Here is a 20,353-nt window from a genome sequence, read left to right on the forward strand (position 1 = left end):
AAGATCGAGAATCCAAGTCAACAGTTCATTAAAAGATCGAACTCTCCAAAATGGTTTGATGGCAACTGTGCCAGAGCAACAGTAAAAGTCATTAGCATATAACTCTTACTTAAAACAAAAAACACCTGAATCACTCTCTCAATTTAAAATTGCTAGAAATCATGCAAAAGCTGTAATAAATCTAGCTAAATCAAACTTTCTTCAAAAGCAAGCATCAAAACTACTTAACAACCCTAATGACAACAGAATATTCTGGTCAACTCTTATTTCTTTCAATAATAACTTTAACAAGTCATCTTCCATTCCCCCACTATAATCTTCAGATGGCAACATTACAAATGACCCGTGTGGGAAAACAGATAATTTGCCAGTACATTTGACAGAAATTCCACCATAGAGGATGCCAGCCAGAATGTCCCAGTATGAGAATTTGACTCTCCCGAAACTGCCTCACTTAATATACAGACAAGATACGTAAAATCCATCATAGACAATTTACCTACTAACAAAGCTCCAGGCCCCGATGGAATTCCGCCAATTGTTTTATAAAGTGTTCCCCTGAACTTGCTTTTGTTCTAGTTAAATTATTCAGACTATGCATACGTACTTCTTCATTCCCTAATTCATGGAAAGAAGCCAATATCCATGCAATTCCGAAGAAAGGAAGGTCCTTTGACCCCTCTGATTACAGACCAACAGCAGTCACATCTTCTTTTGGTAAGGTATTTGAAACTTTAGTTAATAAGCACATTGTTAAACATCTTGAATCCAACAACTTAGTGACAGACAATATGGTTTTCACCATGAAAGATCCACCATTGACATACTCAGTCTCCTAACTCATAACATCCATCAATCAATTGACCTACATGGAGAAACTCATGCAGTGGCTCTTGATATTTCTAAAGCTTTTGACAGAGTATGGCACCATTCCCTGTTGTCCAAACTCCCTTGCTATGGACTAACGTCTTTTGTTCCTTTGATTTCCTCATATATTAGTGACAGGAAAATAATAGTAAAAGTAGATGATATATATTCCAGTTTCCACTCAGTTAACGCCGGCGTGCCGCAGGGATCAGTTCTGCCGCCTCAAAGAAACTAGGATTATTGTACAGAGTCCGTAACTTCTTCACTGACGAGCAGTTAGCTATAATTTATAAGAGTCATGTGCGTCTCATCTTGAATATTGCTCACCCTCGTGGAATGGATGTGGAGAGGTTGAATTAAAACAACTAGACAAAATTCAGAACAAAGATGTTAGAATTATTAACAACCCTGCCATTACAAATAAACTACCTCTCCTACTAGAACAGTAAGAAGGAATGTTGCCTTCCTTGCATTATTATACAGATATTTTTATGGCAAATGCTCAGACGACGTTGCGACCATGGTGCCACCTCTCCATGCCTTCCTTCGTGCTACACGGGCATCTAGTAGCGCTCATGACTGGAATGTCACTCAGCCATGTTGCAGAACTTCCGCCTATCAGAATTCTTTAATTCTCCGACCTGCACCTCTCTGGAACTCACTTCCCTAGAGTTGGTTCCCTCAAAACTTCAACCCACAGCTGTTCAAGTCTAACTGTTACAGATGTTTTATGAACAGAGGACACCAGTAATCTGGTGTATGGATTATTGCTTTTTTATTCATTTGTTTTTCATTCCTCTGTTCTGTTATTAAAAAAAAAAAAAATCCTGGGAGATGATGGCACTAGAAATTGAGTCTGGAATGATGTGAAGACGTTACCAATACCTCATCATTAGCAATTGGCATTGCAAATCCAAGGGGAGTACACCAGCACCCACCAAGAAACTTAAAATCAGGGATGATATGAATGCCCCGATTGCCAGACGTACACCAGCATGATGCAAAGAATTCAACACCTGGAGACGGGCATCTGTTGCAGAGGATTAGACCTCACATCCTTATTCAAGTTTAGGAAGAATAAGAGGCATGTGCAAGAGGAGGAGAGTCTGACAGTCAGCACCCCAAGAGGTATGAGCTAAAACCCTCAAAAGACTCAAAGCTTTAAGACAAGCCACCATAACAGAACGAATATGAGGAACCCAGGTTAGTCTTCTATCAAACAGAAGACCTAGAAACCACATCTCTTCCACACAGGATATTCTCCTACCATAGAGATGCAAGTTGGGGACTGGGTGAACTCCTCGAAGTTGGTAAAAATACACAGCCACTGTTTTTATTAACCTGCCCCATCCCGACGTTTTCTAGGAAGTGGTACGCCCCAGTCCCGACATTTTTGGACCTTTTTTTTTTTTTTGGCTCAAACATCCGCTTTCGGTGAGAAACATCGAAAATTCATAGAGAAATCACTCACCTGAGGTTTAAAATACTCGATCTAAGTAGGAGTACCTCCTTACCTTACAGGGTTTTCTATCAGGCTGGCTGCAAAGAAAACGAGTTCTATGGGAGGATAACTATTCTACACCACTCATAAACGATATTTATTTATTTATTTGGTACGAAATTATATGTAGTACGAGAGTATATTGGTTTTCAAACGGTAATATAGGCATTATAAGCATTGTTTCACTCAGTAACTCATCACCATTCCTGACCTTTTTTTGCCACATTACCTGATCATCATTTCTGACTGTTTCTTCCTCTAATGTTTGTCCTCCACATTATCATGGATTGGGGAATCACTCTGGCCCTGAATTTCGTACCGTGGCATGACATGGCTTTACTGGCCAGGTCACTGATAACAGGTGAATTGCTGAGAAAAGGTCATGCAGGGGGGGGAGGAGGTCATGCTGGGTAAGGCATTGTCCCTGCCTGGCATCTTGTAGAGGAAGGTGTCCCGTGTATACGTGCCAAAAATCACTCGCAAAAATTGAAATTGTGAAAATTAGGGACCTTGCAATGTCCTTGCAATGTTGCTGCATTAATTTACGTCTCCTGGATATGAGTGCACATCATGTGAAGACGTGAATTCACGTCTCCGGGACGGGGTGGGTTAAAGAAAAATGGAAACCACAAGATTCTGCCCAGTCAGAAATTCTGTTGAAAGCCAGCTGCAACGTCCCCACTATCAGAGACTTTATAGACCCAGTGAAGGAAATTGAGAGGTCATTGACATATAGTGATCCTCGTACACCATCAGGAAGTACACTGATGATGCTTTTAATGGCTACAGCAAACAGAGTAACACTAAAGATACTCCCCTGTGGTACTCCATCTTCTAGTGCTCGGACATTAGAAAGCACACCTCCCACTCGCACCCTTAAAATTCGGTTAGATAAAAACTGTTGAATAAAAAAAGGCAAGTGCCCACAAAGACCAAACTTATGAAGCGAGAGTAAAATGCCATGAGGCCAGACAGTGTTTTATGCCTTTCCCAGATCGAGGAAGACCGTGACCTGGTGTTGGTTAGTGGAGATAGTCTCACAGATAGAAGATTCCAAGGACAGTAGTGCATCAGAGATAGATCACATTTTTCAAAAACCATACTGGGCAGGGGATAAGAAGCCACCTCTCTCTGAAAGCCACACAAACCTAACATTGACCATCTTTTCCAAAACTTTACATATGCAAGACGTCAAAGAAACAGGCCGATAATATGTCGCCTGTAGGTGGTCCTTATCTGGTTTGGGGATGGGGATAATAACAGCAACACCCCACCAAGCCAGGAACTCCCCAGAACACCAGATCTTGTTAAACAGTGAAAGCAAAAACAACAGGGACTCATCAGACCGGCGGCGTAAAAAGGCATAAGGAATATCATCGTAACCAGGAGAGGAATCATGGCACTGCAACAGAGCCACCTGGAGTTCAGAAACTGAAAATGGGACATTGTAATGCTCTCCCCCAGCAGAGTCAAAACTGAGACCACGAGACTAGGCGTCGAAAGTGGCAAGCCAAAGGTGTATCTGCATGCTTCTTTGACACACTGGCTCAATGATCAACAAGCATCTCTGCAGCAGCAAATGGATCAGCCACAATTCCATCTGCTACAGATAAGATAGGAGGGGTGGGAACAGTAAATTTTCCTGAAAACTTCCTTACCTGGTTCCACACCTGGGTGATGGAAGTCCTCGAACTGATGGAGGAAACATAACCCTTCCAGGAGGAATTTTTTTTTTTTTTTTTTTTTTTTTTTTTTTTTTATGCGAGGAAGAAGGAACCAAAGGCCATGGCCCGCAGTAACAGTTCCCTCCAAGAGAAAAACAAAATACAATAGAGAGCCAAATTCAAGATCCGATCATTTTGAGATGCCTGGACACACTGCGTTTGAAAGACTGGAGATCATAGGCAGCAGGAAATACAGACAGAGGGAGACAGTTCCAGAGTTGACCTGTTGCATAAATGAAAGACTGGGAGTAACGGTTAACTCTTGCATTAGAGAGTTGGACAGAAAAGGGATGAGAGTTTGCTGCCAGACGGGTGCTACGCGCCCGTCGTAGAGGTGGAGGAATGCAAGCAGACAGTTCAGAGGAGCAGTGACCATTAAAGTAGCGATAGAAAAGAGATAAAGATGCAACAGTGCGGCGAAGAGACAGAGGCTGAAGGGAGTCAGTAAGAGGAGGAGAGTTAATGAGACGAAAAGCCTTTGACTCCACCCTATTGAGAAGAGCTGTATGTGGGGAGCCTCCCCACACATGAGAGTTGTACTCCACACAGGGGCGGATAAAACCTCTGTATAGAGTCAACAATTGTGCAGGGGTAAAGAAAGAGCGGAGTCGGCTTAGCACACCCAATCTCTTGGAAGCAGATTTTACAAGAGATGTAATATGATCTTTCCAAGATAAGTCCCGAGTAAATGAAACCCCAAGCATGTTCAAGGATGATGCAGGATTAAGCTGAATATTATTAAACATTAATGGGTATACCTGTGGAAGATTTTGTCGGGTTGATAGGTGTAAGAACTGAGTCTTAGATGCATTAAAGACAACCATATTATTTTTACCCCAGTCAGCGATACGAGCCAAGTCAGACATTAGGTGTGCCATAGCCTCATCCCTTGTTTCTCGAAGGAACTGTTGAGATGGGCGTTGCAGGAACCGAATGGAAAGGTGAAGGGTGGAGTCATCAGCGTATGAGTGGATAGGGTTAGATGTACAGCTTAGAAGATCATTGATGAATAAAAGGAAGAGAGTTGGTGATAGGACAGAGCCCTGAGGAACACCACTGTTGATAGATCTAGGAGAAGAACGATGGCCGTCTACAACAGCGGCTATAGAACGACCAGAAAGGAAGCTAGCGATGAAGGCACAGATAGAAGGATAGAAACCGTAGGAGGGCAGTTTGGAAATTAAAGATTTATGCCAGACTCGATCGAAAGCCTTTGAGATGTCAAGTGCAATGGCAAAGCTTTCGCCAAAGTCCCGAAAGGAGGATGACCAGGAGTCTGAAAGGTGGGTGAGAAGATCGCCAGTGGAGCGTCCCTGACGGAACCCATACTGACGATCGGAAAGAAGGTTGTGATAGGAAAGATGCCTTAAAATTTTTCTATTAAGAATTGACTCGAAAACTTTTGAAATACAGGACGTTAAAGCAATTGGACGATAGTTGGAGGGTTGGGAGTGGTCACCCTTCTTTGGGACTGGCTGAATGAGAGCAAACTTCCAGCAAGAAGGAAAGGTACAAGTTGACAGACAAAGGCGAAAGAGTTTGCCTAGGCAGGGTGTAAGCACAGAAGCACAGTTCTTGAGAACAACAGGAGGGACCCCATCAGGCCCATATGCCTTGTTAGTACTGAGGCCAGTGATGGCAGAAAATACATCAACTGAAGAAATTTTAATGTCAGCCATGAGGAAGTCAGAGGGAGAAGTGATGGAGGAACAGCACCAGAATCGTCTAAGGTGGAATTGGAGGAGAAAGTCTGTGCGAAGAGATCTGCTTTATCAGTAGAAGAAATAGGTACAGAACCATCAGAGTAGAAAAGAGGAGGAAGGATGATGAGGTAAAGTTGTTAGAAAGATTTTTGGCAAGGTGCCAGAAGGAGCGGGAAGAATTCAAGTTGGAGAGTTGAGAGCATTTAGTATGGATGAAATTATTTTTAGTAGAGCGAAGAACAGACTTAGCACGATTCCGGGCAGAAACGCATTAAAGATGATGTGATTCAGGTGTGGGTTGGCTCCGGTACCTTTTGTAGGCCCTCTCCCTTGTTGCGGACAGCATTAGAACAAGCGTGATTAAACCAAGGCTTTCTTGCGTTAGTCAAAGGATATGAGAAAGGAATGTATGCTTCCATGCCCGAGAGAATAACCTCCGTAATGCGCGAGGCACACTCAGATGGCTCCCGGCCATGGAAGCAATAATCATTCCAGGGAAAATCAAAGTACTGCATCAGGGCCTCCCAGTTCGCGGCTCCAAAGTGCCACAGACGACGTTTCCCTGGAGGGTCCACAGGCCGTACCGGAGTGATAGGACAGGTTAAGGTAATAAGGTTGTGATCGGAGGAGCCCAACGGAGAGAAAAGATTAACAGAGTAAGCAGAAGGATTAGTTGTGAGGAAGAGGTCAAGTATGTTGGGGCTCTCTCCAAGGCGGTCAGGGATACGGGTAGGGTGCTGTACAAGCTGCTCTAGGTCATTAAGGATAGAAAAGATGTAGGCTTGTTCACCAGGTGGATCCGTGAAGAGGAGAGGAGAGCCAATGGTGGTGGTGAACATTGAAATCTCCAAGAATGGAGATTTCAGAGAAAGGAGAAATGGACAGAATGTGTTCCATCGTAGAAGTAAGATAGTCAAAGAATTTTTGATAGTCAGTAGAATTAGGGGATAAGTAAACAGCACAGATATATTTAGTCAGAGAATGACAGGAAAGCCGAAGCCAGAGTGTGGAGAATTCAGAAGAATCAAGTTCAGGAACACGAGAGCAAGATAAGTCGTTGCGTATGTATACACAACAGCCACCTTTGGCTTTGAAATGAGTATAGAGAAAGTAGGAGGATACAGAAAAGGGTTTGCTGTCGGTTGCCTCAGACAGCTGAGTCTCCGTCAGAAAAAGAAGGTGAGGTTTAGAGGAGGAGAGGTGGTGCTCAACAGAGCGAAAGTTAGATGAAAGGCCGCGAATGTTGCAGAAATGAAGAAGAAGAGAGTCAGACAGTGGTTCCAGGCACCTCGAGTCGTCACCGGGAGAGGGCAGATGGCGGGGGCATTTATGGTCCCCCCCCCTGGGGACTCCGAGGCTTGATTAATAGACGCCATTTGTATTGATTTTTGAAAAGGAAGTGTAGCGTGTGCTGTGCATGTAGTTTGGTGAAGATAGTTAGAGAAATTTGTACTGGAGAGCATGCTGGCCTACTCTCTGTGTAACTGAGACACTGAAAAAGTTCAGCAAAGGGGGATGGTCAGGAACTAGTCCTGAGGGCTGATGAAACGGGAGCTCCAGCACTCCCTGTCATCAGCTTTCCATCCACCTCGGGAGTACTGCCCTGCTCGACTGGTGCTACAGTCTGCTCCTCACAAATGCCTGGCCTGGCCTGGCCTGGCCTCCTTTAAAACCTGCCTCATATGAGCTCGTGCCCTCTGATACGCCAGCAAATACTGAGGATCCCCGCTGTGATGACGAAGTCGAAAGAGGGTGACTTGTTTGTCTCTCACTGCGGAACTGCACTCAGAACTCCACCAAGGAACCGGACTTTTAGGAGAGTCAACCTTCGATTTTGGAATAGATAATAGGATTGCTGAGTGCAACACAGTATTGAAATATGACACTGTCTAAGTAAGACACCCAAACTCGTTGACAGAAAGGGAAATGGAACTTAATTCCCTGAAACGTGGCCAGTCAGCCTTATCCAGAAGCCAGTGAGGAAGATGTGGCTGGGGTCCACCTACACTAGCAGTTAAGAGTAATGGAAAATGTTCGCTGCCATACAGGTCTGACAACACATCCTGGGCAAAATCTAAAACATCATCAGCTGAACATAAGGACAAATCAATGGCAGTAAACGTTCCTGTCTGGCTATGGAAATAAGTTGGAAATATTGGAGTTCAAAATACCTAATTCCTCATATTCCACTAAAGAGGCCAGAATTACACCCCGAGGGTTGACCTCACTGTTTCCCCATAGTGGATAGTGACCATTCATATCTCCCAGTAACAGAAAGGAAGAAGGAAAGACGTGAAAAAGACATTCCAGATACGCTCTTTCAACTGTAGCACTGGGAGGTAGATAAAGACCGCAAGCTGTATATTGCCGACGTAAAAACATCCGGACAGCGACAGCCTACAGGGGAGTAGAGATGTCCAGATGACTGTACAGAATATCCTGGCGAAGGATGATAACAGCATCTCCATGATGACGACCCTGCACAGGATCATAATAAAAGGCATGTAGCCAGAAGAACCGGAAGGAACAGCATCACCTACCATGGTCTCCTGGATGCAGATGCACAGAGGAGTAAATTGAGAAACAAGATGATACAGTTCCCCATAGTTAACACATAAACTCCGACAATTCCACTGGATTATAGAACCCATAATGGAGTAATGATTAAGTGTGGGACGGTACACCCGACAAGTAAGCAGGTTAAGATTGATTCTTATGAAGGCCCTTCACAGGAGCCTAGAAGCCCGCACCCTCTGTCGAACATCCGAAGGAAAACGTGATGATGGAGAAGTAAGTTTTATAACACTCCTTCTTGGAGTGGGGATACCAGTTTCTTTGGAAGGCTTGGGGGCCGCCTTTAGAGATGTAGGACGGCCAGTGCCCTCACCAAAAACCCCAGAAGTGGAAGTAGAGGGTATTTTGATGCGATATTCAGACGCTCAGTGGAATAAATAAGGCCCGTAAATATGTAAATAGGAGTCAACAAGTGAACATGGGTGTAATATAAGTGTAATATTAGTATGTACGTGTATGAGTATTATGTTGGTCGAAACATTCATTGCGAGGGTATTTTCATGCGATATTCTGATGCTCACTAGAATACATAATGCCAGTAACTATGTATAGTGCAGAATAGAATGTAAATGGGTGTAATGTAAGTGGTAAAGTATAATGGGATTGAAGAAATAAAGTAAAAGTAGAAACTCGAGTGTTAGAGAGTGTGCTTGCTACGAGAATATGCGCTAGCATTTCGCTAAAAGCCCTCTTAATGAATGTAAATAATTGAAAACGTTTACAGTGGTGGAGGAAAGGTTCAATTAAAAAAAAAAAAAAAATTATGAAAGTGATAAAACAATGTTGTATGTTGAAATACGAGTCATAGTGAGTGCGGTGAGTATGCATATGTGCGCTATACTTATGCAACATCTCATCGTAATGAATGAAAACAGCTGAAAACATTTACATACAGCACAAAATGGTAAAATGGCATTGAAACAGTAGAAAAAATGATATGTTGACTGAAACAAGAAATTTTGCACATAGCGTTTTACCAATCGGACCAAACTCACTATGCTCGTGCGAAGGTACAATGCTTATTTCTCATATATATGTCATTGAAATTCATTATATTGTTATTCTTACTGTTTATTAGTTCTAATTCAATAAATGTAGAGGTGTTTTTTGTTGTTTCTCCCAAAATTACCTACAACAGAAAACGTGAGCACCTCACATGTCAATTATAGAATACAATACCTGGCGCGGGGAACCCCACCTGTTCTCACCAGCTGCGGACCACGGTAAGCACTTTCTTTGTGATTTTCCTTTGTTTCTCAACAAAAGCGGAAGTTTTAGCCCAAAAATTTTTTTTCCAAAAGTGGTCGGGACTGAGGGGTGTCGGAGGTGCGAAAGTGGTCGGGACGTGACGGGTTAACATTATCCATTCCCCCACTAAAATTTCCAGATGGTAACACCATAAAATTACTGACCCGAAGATTCTTGCCAGTACATTGTCAGAAAGAAGAGTGAGTAAAAGCAGAGGATGGAAAGATGTTAATTGAGATGGATGCAGTAAGGAAGAGATGGGCAGAGTATTTTGAAAGATTGTTAAATGTAGAGGAGGAAAGGGCGGCTGAGATTGTGGCGGATGGAAGGTGCAAGGATTAAATGTGTTGGGAGAGTTAAATGATTCTTTGATCACGAAGGAGGAAGTGGAGGAGGCAGTAAAGGAGATGAAAACAGGGAAAGCTGCAGGTATAGATGGGTGTGCTGTGGAATGCCTGAAGGGTGGTGGAATGACTATTGTTGACTAGTTAGTAAGATTGTTGAATGTGTGTTTTGTGAAAGGTATGGTGCCAATTGACTGGGCAAGTGCTTGTGTGGTTCTGTTGTATAAAGGCAAGGGTGATAAGTATGAATGTACTAGCTTTTGGGGTATAAGTCTGTTGAGTGTTGTAGGTAAGGTGTATGGTAGTGTTAATTATGAGAGTTAGAGAGGGTACAGAGGGCGTGATTGGTGATGAGCAGTGTGGCTTTAGGAGAGGGAGAGGATGCGTGGATCAGGTGTTTGCTGTGAGACAAGAGAGTGAAAAGTATTTAACGAAGGGCAAGGATGTGTTTTGGGCATTCATGGATTTAGAGAAAGCGTATGATAGAATTGATAGGGAGACTTTGTGGACTGTTTTAAGATTGTATGGACTTGATGGTAGGTTACTAAAAGGGGTGAAGAGTTTTTATGAAAATACTAGAGCGTGTGTAAGAGTAGGAAATGCTGTGAGTGATTGGTTTCCTGTGAGAGTGGGGCTGCGACAGGGATGTGTGATGTCGCCTTGGTTGTTTAATATTTATGTGGATGGTGTTGTAAGGGAGGTGAATGCAAGAGTTTTAGGTGGAGGTCTGAGTCTGGTGAATGTTGATGGTGGAGAGTGGAATCTGAAGCAGCTGCTGTTTGCAGAAGATACTCCATTGGTGGCTGATTCAGAGGAGAGATTGAGACAGTTGGTAGAGGAGTTTGGAAGGGTGTGTGAAAGGAGGAAATTGAAAGTAAATGAGAATAAGAGTAAAGTGATGAAGTGTACGAGGTTGGTAGATGGTAGCGGGATGAATATAGTTTTGAATGGTGAGTTGCTTGAGGAGGTAGAGTGTTTTAAATATTTAGGGTCACATGTTGCTGTGGAAGGAGGAATAGATGCAGAAGTGAAGTTTAGAATGAATGAAGTGGGAAAGGTGCCATATATATATATATATATATATATATATATATATATATATATATATATATATATATATATATATATATATATATATATATATATATATATATATAACTCTTATGTCTTGTAATATATAAGTCTTGAATTTTGATGAAAGTTATTTTGGTAATCGAAGAGCAGGAGGAATTAAAGATGAATACAGGGAGTTGATCTTGATTTATTATCTTCAGATAAAGTCTAAGTTGAGTAACATATATACTACAAGTGACTTAACTTACTAAATAACTCTAATTGGACCCCCTCTTCTTATTTGTTCTCTCCACTACCTGCCGGTTCTAATATAAGGCTAACCTCCTTCTGATCTCTGTTTCCGAAATTCCCAATTCAGCAGAGGTCATGTCACGTGGAATATACTCTTGTGAAGCTTCTGGAAGCCTGTGTGTGTGTATGTTGTGTATGGTCACGAGGCGCTGTTCATGTGCATATCAAGCATTCCTTCAGTTAAGAGTATGCAAGCCCGTTTACCTTTGCTCGATTCTCGCTGACACACTACCTATCTCATCCCCTGGCTTGATGCTTCTATCTGTCTATCTATTTATCTATTTATCATGCTATCTATTATTATTTGTATTTAAAATATGGAGTCGTGACATCGCTCGGTCAAGCCACTGGCGGTCCTCCGACAGCAATCAGTATTGACATATTCTAATCTAGTAATAGATAACATTGATTATAATATTGTATAGATACAATATTCATGTTAATCTTGCAATGATCCAGTAATAATACATTTTAAACAAGCTGTATACATAATTGAACAAATACAATATGGTTAAATTGGTTATTGTATGACATTTTGTAAGATGTGTATGTATAACAGATATACACATATAACTGTGCAATGGTAATACTGCTAGGTCATTACATTACATATGGAGTAATGACTAATATTTCACCTAACTTGTATTATGATTCTGGTAATACAGAATTGTGGTAACATTGTATGAATTGTTACATAATATTGGAGTAACATTGTGGTAATACATAATTGTAACATTGTATGAATTGTTACATAATATTGTAGTAACCTTGTGGTAATACATAATTGTAACATTGTATGAATTGTTATATAATATTGTGGTAACATTGTAGTAATACATAACTGTAACAATGTATGAATTGTTACATAATATTGCAGTAACATTGTGGTAATGCATAATTGTAACATTGTATGAATTCTTTCATAATATTGTAGTAACATTGTGGTAATGCATAATTGTAACATCGTATGAACTGTTACATAATATTGTAACATTGTAGTAATACATAACTGTAACATTATATGAATTGTTACATAATATTGTGGTAACATTGTGGTAACGCATCATTGTAACATTGCGTGAATTGTTACATAATATTGTAATAACTGCAGTCCTGACATCGCTAATCAGTTCATGCTACGGTCGATGATAGTGATGATGTGTCTTGCCATTGGCTCGTGGAGAACAGTAATTTGCTTTTTGTTTAACTTATATAAGGAGTTTATGTAGTATTTTGGCATTTGTAGTAACACACCTATTTTCATTTGTTTGTTATGTGATCTTACTGTTTTTTTTTTTTTATTGATTATCTTTAGTTCGTTTTTCTTCGTTTGTCTACGTTTTTTTGGTGTGTTCCGAGGTTGCATAATTGCTGGCTAATTCACTTGGAAACCTTGTTTAAGGTTTGGTTTATATTGCACAGATATTACTGAAAATGATATTATATAGCCCCATATTTTGTTATTTTATATAAAAAATATATATACACTATATACAGTATTAACTTTATACACTGACTTGTTCATTTGTACCTATCGTGGGCAATGTATGTCAGCACTGTGTGGAAGTCTTTGTCTTCACAATTGTGTGGTGGATGTTCATTCCTGCTAACGCTATTTGTTAGCCATTTTTTTTTTTTTTTGTAACTTAATTTGTCTGTTTCCACTAGGTAGCTTTAATTAATAAATGTTTAATACAGTTCTTTTAATCGCTCACTGAGTAACTGTGATAATATATTTTCCTTATTACTTTGTAGATGTAATAATGTACTGTATAGTTGTATGTATGAAGCACGTATTTTATGTAGGTATAAATGGTAACACTCGTTAGTAGTAAATAAATGCTATAGTAAATGAATGAATATATATAATGTAGAATATTTATTGTTGGTGCAAGTATTTAATGATTGAATTATGAAGATAATAGAAGTAGATATATGTATTTAAGTTGTAACTATACAGCACATTTTATATGTTTGTGCAGAAGTTTCTTGTCTACCACTGTGTATTGTATAATTGAAGTAACTATGTAACTCACTAGTTTTTACCGTGGTGGGAATGGTGTGAGTGGTGGTGTCACACACGAGTTGATTGACGTGGCGTCGTCTCAGCAAACGCGCATGATGACGTTGACTTCCCACACTGGTAGCTGTGGTAAGTAAATGAGTAGCAATGAGTAACCTGAGGGAGGAAAGGTGAGTAAGATGCGTTATAAATGTGACTCTGGTGTTTTGCCGAGTCGTCTTGACCTTCTCGCACTCCTGCGGTTGGAGAGAGAGGAGGGTGAGGGTAGGTGGTTGTGAGCTGTGAGTCGTGTCTCGCTCTTCATTTGTTTGTTTTGTTTTTCTTTCTCGATGTATTCTCGGTCCTTTCCTCTTGTGATTTAATCGTTGTGGGATGAATACTGCCGCTACTTGTAGGTGCGTGTACAAGATTATGGAGATGTCTTGTAGACTTGTTACTTGTAGTTTATCGTAGATGGTTGTAGTTCGTTGGTTCGTCGTAGAAATTGGAAGATTGCTTGTATCAATATTTTGTTAAACTGGCAAGGCATCGTATGACTTCTTCACCTCTACATCAGCTTGATGATCGGGGAATAGGCGGAGGGGGGGTTGGAGAGAATACTGTCAGGAGCTGGTTGTGAGTTGTTGGTTGTAAGAGGTATTGTTGTTTTCTATCTTGATAATGTAGACTCAACTGTACACTCGTAGACTCGTAGGCTTGTAGATTCGTAGGCTCGTAGGCTTGTAGACTCATAGACTCGTAGGCTTGTAGACTCGAAGGCTCGTAGACATGTAGACTCGTTTTTCTTGTTGTATACTCGCTTGTGGTTACTTGATCGTAGAATTGTAGTTTCTTGATAATGTAGAATCAACTGCCACCATCTTCTGTAGAATCTTCATAGCTTCTTGTGGTGTGTTATGTAGATCAGTTATACATATATTAGACTCGTGGAGGAGCTGTTGTTATACGTGAGCAGTTTTGTAAGTAGATAATCTTTGTTCCCTTTGTCATCCAATGTCAGGAGAGGTAAAGATTAGTATGGGACTATTTTTATTTGTCTTGGAAATATTAACAAAGTCTCTCACACACAAGTGAAGTATAAAGTAGAGTCCCGCTAGCTACCTCCCTGTCTTGCTCTATCTCTCTCTCTGCCACCCTCTTGCTCCTGTTGCTAGCCTCCTTCTTCCTACTACCTGTCGGTTGTATGGCACGCCCCTTTCTGATCTCTGTTTCCTAAATTCCCATTTTAGTAGGGGTCATGTCACGTGAAATATATTGTTGTGAAGCTTCTAGAAACCTGTGTGTGAGTATGTGTGCATGTGTGTGTATGGTCACGAGGCACTGTTCGTGTGCATATCAAGCATTCCTTAAGAGTGTGCAAGCCTGTTTTCCTTTGCTCGATCTCACTGACACACTACCTATCTCATCCCCTGGTTTGATGCTTCTGTCTGTCTATCTATTTATCTATCTATCATGCTATCTATTATGATGTGTATTTATAATATGGAGTCCTGACATCTGGTCACTCTGACAGGTTCAGAATGGGATGGTTTGGGGGAACTGGCTAATGAAGCTTTGATGAGATTGTGGTCGAAGCATCCAAGTTGTGACGGTACTTTTATCCTGTATTGACCTGGATTATTTGTCAGGAATAGGTCCAAGAGATAGGTGTTATGGTCATGATTAACAGTTGTCCTGGTTGGTTGTTTTACCATTTGTGTGAGATTAAAAGATTCAGCGAATGGCTCGCATTCCAGACCAGTATCATCAGTCCTGGCAGAATGCAATAATCATTTTACATTATGGACATGAAAATTACCCAAAACGGTAATTTGAGGGGTAAGGGTGAGGTTAAGGTTAGGCAACTGTGTGGATATGGAGTCAAATATGCTGGATTCTGAAGAAGCATTGGGGAAGTGATAAACTACACAGATCGTTTCGTTTTCGTTTAGTTTTTAAAGGCTCCAGCATGCTTGCATGTGTCGGCCTTGGTCACCTAATGGCGGCTCTCCACGCTGCACGATCCATTGCAGCCTCCCTGTTCAGTCCCTTAACCCTAAGGTCACACTTAATGACCACGTCCCATGTCTTTCTCGGTCTACCCCTCATAACCCCACCCCCAATATTAACACTTCTCACCTTCCTCACCCAATTATCATCCCCCATCCTCTCCACATGTCCAAACCACCTCAATCTACCTCTCCTCATCACAACACCAATACACTCCAGTCCCATCCTACCTCTCAACTCTTCCATTGTAAACCCAGCCCCTCCAGGCCTTGGACGCAGGGACGCACTGCACATCCACCTAATCATTGTCATTTCTGTACGTCTGAGCTGACGAATGTCTTCCTCCTTCACTGCCCAGGTCTCACTGCCATACAGCATTACACTCCTAACACATGCTGCATACAAAGACCCCTTAGCACATAGGGAGAGCCCTCTCAATGTCAGGAGAGGCAAGAGCTCCCTGAACTTCTTCCAACCACTTCTCACCCTAGCCACAGAGCTAGCTCCAGCCCCACCTCCAGCACACAACATGTCTTGCAAATAACAAAACTCTTCCACACACTCAAGAGATTCACCAGCAAGTTCAATCCTTTCACGTCTGACGATCTCCACCTGCTCACCCCGGCACGCCGTACACATAAACTCAGCATTATCTCTCAGTCTACCTCTGATACCACTACATCTCTTATGCACCCATTTATCACACACACCGCACAAGATGGAATTACTTCCCATGCCCTTTTGACAAACTGCACATGGCCACTCTCCCTCGTCTTTGACAGTACCGCCACCAACCCTAGATATCATCACTTTTGTTTTATCTGCATTTACCCTTAAACCCTTTTGCCCCATACCATCTCTCCACTTCCTAAACCTTTCCTCCGCCTCCCTTTCATTCTCTGTAATCAACACCAAATCATCAGCATACAACAACTCCCACGGGAGTCCGTTTCTAAAGTCACGTGAAAGGGCTTCAAGTACCATGATAAACAACATGGGACTCAAGACTGACCCCTGATGCACACCAACATTCACGGAAAACTCAACACTCAAATCTCCATTCACTCTCACCTGGTTGTGAGCACCCACATACATGGCCATAACCACCCTAACCAGCCACTCCTCCAAGCCAAGCTTTCTCATTGCCCACTTCACCACCTCTCTAGGGACTTTGTCAAAGGCCTTTCCCAAATCAACAAAAACAAAATAAAGATCCCTTCTCCTACCAATATATTTTTCCTGAAGCTGTCGAACAATGAATATGGCATCAGTGGTCCCCCTACCTGGCATAAACCCAAACTGCATCTCATCAATATTCACTCTTTCTCTAATCATACCTTCTAAAACTCTCTCCATTACCTTCATTATCTGATCTAAAAGCTTTATACCTCTAAAATTTCCTCTTTCCAGGGCATCACCCTTCCCTTTATACACATTTACAATTACACTCTTCAGCCAATCATCTGGGACAACACACTCATAAATAATCCTATTTATCAGGTCAGTGACTAAACTCACCCCTATATCGCCTGAGGCCTTCAACATTTCGGCAGTCAACCCAGACACACCTGCTGCCTTCCCCACCCTCATCCTGCCTATTGCCTCACTCACAGTAGCAGTATCAATCAAAGGCCGAGGGCCAGACACTGGATCTGCTGGCTCCAAACCTTCCCTGTCCCAGTCAAACTCCTCATTCAACAACCGGTTATAATGCTCTCTCCATGCATCTTTAATATCCTGATTGTTCACCACTACCCTTCCTTCATCATTCTTCACACACTGCTCACCTATGATATCCCGATTATCCCTTTTCACCTGACCTGCCACCCTAAATATATTTTTCCTTTCCCCATGATTTAGGTTATCAAGTAATTGTCTCTGTGACTCAGACTTTGCCCTGTATACCTCTCTCCTAGCCCTACGCTTGGCAGCCAAATATTCCTCTTTGCTACCACCCTTCTTCCATTCCCGGAAAAGCCTTCTTTTCTCCTTAATTGCAGCTTCTACACCCTCATCCCACCACCAAGTTACTTTATGTCTTGGTGGTCCTCTTGTCCAGCCGCATGTTACATCAGTAACTCTTAAGAAATTGTTCTTCAGGGCTCTGTACTGTTCATTAACGCCTCTGTTTACAGCTCCCTGTTCAGCCACCACTCTCCTCAACTCGCTATAGAAGGCATCCCTTACTACTTGGTTTTTCAGCTTCCATATTTTCCTCCTAGGTACATAAGTCCTCTTTTTCATCACTTGTTCTTTAAGCACCATATCACAAATCAATAGTTTGTGCTGCTGCACACACTCCTCACTTCCTATAACTTTAACATCCCTCACTAACCTCCTATCGGCCCTCCTAACCAGAAAATAATCTATCTGACTGCTATTTCCCCCAGACTCATACGTAATTAACCTACTGTCTCTTTTCCTAAAATATGTGTTGCACACAATCATGTCCGTTGCCTCCCCAAACTCGAGTATCCTTTCCCCTTCTGCATTCCTTAGACCATATGCACATCCCCCATGCACTCCTTCATAACCTTGTGCTGCTTCACCTACATGACCATTTAAGTCCCCTCCCAAAATCACTATCTCATCATCCTGCATACCACCCACTACACGTATTAAATCATCCCAAAATCTATCTTTCTCTGATTCATCCAATCCTGCCTGTGGAGCATATGCCGATATAATCACAGCTATCTCTCTTCCCAACAGAATATTCACTACCAATATCCTATCGCTTACTCTCAAAACATTTATAACATATTCCACCCATTTCTCCGCTACCATCACACCAACACCTCCATATCCGTCTGTCCCCCCCTGCCAAAACAACTTATAGCAACAGTCCTTCCCAACAATCTTTCTGGCTGATCCACCCCTGTACCGGACTTCCTGCAAACACGCCACATCCACCCACCTCCTACTGAATGCCTCAACGACTTCCCCTGCTCTTCCCCTCAAACTTCCCACATTCCATAACCCACCCTCATCCCCATGGGTGATTTACTGTCCTCAGGCTTGCTTTGAAACCTTTTTTGTTTTGTCATCTTCAGTATTAATAAATGGGGACAGACACAGCACAGGTCCCACTCACTGCACAATCCCAGGTCCGGGCAATGGATCTGGGACCCCTAGCCCACCAGCTTACCAGTGGCTGTGGTAGTGGCCTCGGGGCACCCTGCCAGGACAGCTGCAGGGACACCCTCCAAGCGCGTCTTGGCACTGCAACTATTCCGCCATTATACACCCACTGATAGGGCAGCCTCCTGGGGCGCTACTCCCAGGTTTGGGCCCCTCTCTATTGGGCGGAAGCGGCAGCCTGGGAACTGCAATGCCCTGTACCCTCTAGCACAGGCCCGAGCCCCATCTCGCCCTGGACCCATGATCTATGCCGGCGGAACCCCTGCCACGCCTCCCCCCAGAAGTCCGCCACTAGGTTGCGGGGGCAAAGTTTTCTGGCCGCATGCCCTTGCTGGCGCCAACCCCTGTAACGTAGTGGGATACGTTGTGTGAAATGTAAAGTGTATGTGGTGTAGTGCATAGATAGTTAGAGGAAATGTTTGGGAGAGTATGCTGGTCTACTCTCCATGTTACTGTCACACTGAAAAGGTCAGCAAAGGGGGATGGTTAGATAGCTAGTGAAACAGGAGCTCCAGCTCTCCCTATCACCAGCATTCCCATTCCCCTCGGGAGTACTACCCTGTTCGGCCCATGCTACGGGCTAGATAATTTAGTTTATATAGTGAATATTCAAAATTAGGTGAAGTGAAATTAAAATTAGTGTCAACTGCAAATATAGATTTCATATATCAACAAGTGTCACCCTTGTTACGGAAGTCTGTGAGAAGATGGTAACCAGGAAAACAAAATGAGGATATCAGTAGAGGGAGAGATTTGGGGTTTTGTGAGGAACAGGGCTAGAAGGGTTATTGATTGGAGGAAAAAGGGAATGGAATTCATGTTGGTACTAAGACCACGGATATTAGTGAAATATAAGGCCGAATCTGTATTTTAACATGAACAGTGTTTGCAACACTGTCGGTACAGTCGCTTGATTGCTACCAGGAGGTCCCGTGCCACCAGCCCTACCCTGCCTGTGAAGGTAGACGATAATGCTATTTTGGGGGGATGTGAAACGAGATATAATATGGTTTTGCGTTGTGTATTATAGAAATGACTGTTTATGTGCTTTAATTTTGATAAGGATATTTTATAACTGAAGGGTGAGGTAGGTGTTGGAGAGGAACCGCTTCATACTGTGGCACCGACATTGTGAGGTGGGTGTGCTGCTCGGTCAAACAAATGTCACTTCGCTGTTTTCCTGTCCCCAGCAAGATCGATGATAGACTGCTGAAATTGGTTAACTGAAGTGCAACAGGGTCACGTTTCATCTGAACCTAGGGCTACAACAACAGCAACTACTACTCTTGCTACTACACCTGCTGCTGCTGCTGCTGCTGCTGGGATGAGACAGGGAATGGGAATATTGAATCGAGTGGGTTGTTGAGCAAATGCTATGCTGGTATGTGTGAGGTGTGCATGATGCTGTGTGGCGCAGTGTACTGTGGTTTAATGTGGTGTGGTACAGTGGTGTGTGTATGAAAGTTGGTGTATTGTGTGGTGTGGGTTTGGGGATGGTGTTTTGATGTGTAGTATAAAATATTTCAATGAACTGCAATGTTGTACTGTTGTCTTGTGTGTGTGTGTGTGTGTGTACTGCAGTACGGAATGTTTTGTTTTGTTTTTTTTGTCTTGAAATGTATTGTAATCCGTGCTATAGTGTTGCGTAGTGTGGTGTGGTGTGATGTGTTTTGTTAGAATGACTTGCGTACTATTCTTTACAAGTAAACACGTAACAAAAATCATAGCCTGGTGTAGAATATTTTTTTGTTGTGTGGTGTTATATAATGTACTGTAGTGTGGCTTGGTGTAGTGCATTGTTGAGTGTTATATGTGTCGATATGTGGTAATGAACTTTTGGTGTAATATGTTACTTTTATGCCGAAAAAAGACCC

The sequence above is a fragment of the Coenobita brevimanus genome, chromosome 46 (genome assembly GCF_032717465.1).
Source record: "Coenobita brevimanus isolate Jiangsu-jjx chromosome 46, ASM3271746v2, whole genome shotgun sequence".
Classification (NCBI taxonomy): domain Eukaryota; kingdom Metazoa; phylum Arthropoda; class Malacostraca; order Decapoda; family Coenobitidae; genus Coenobita; species Coenobita brevimanus.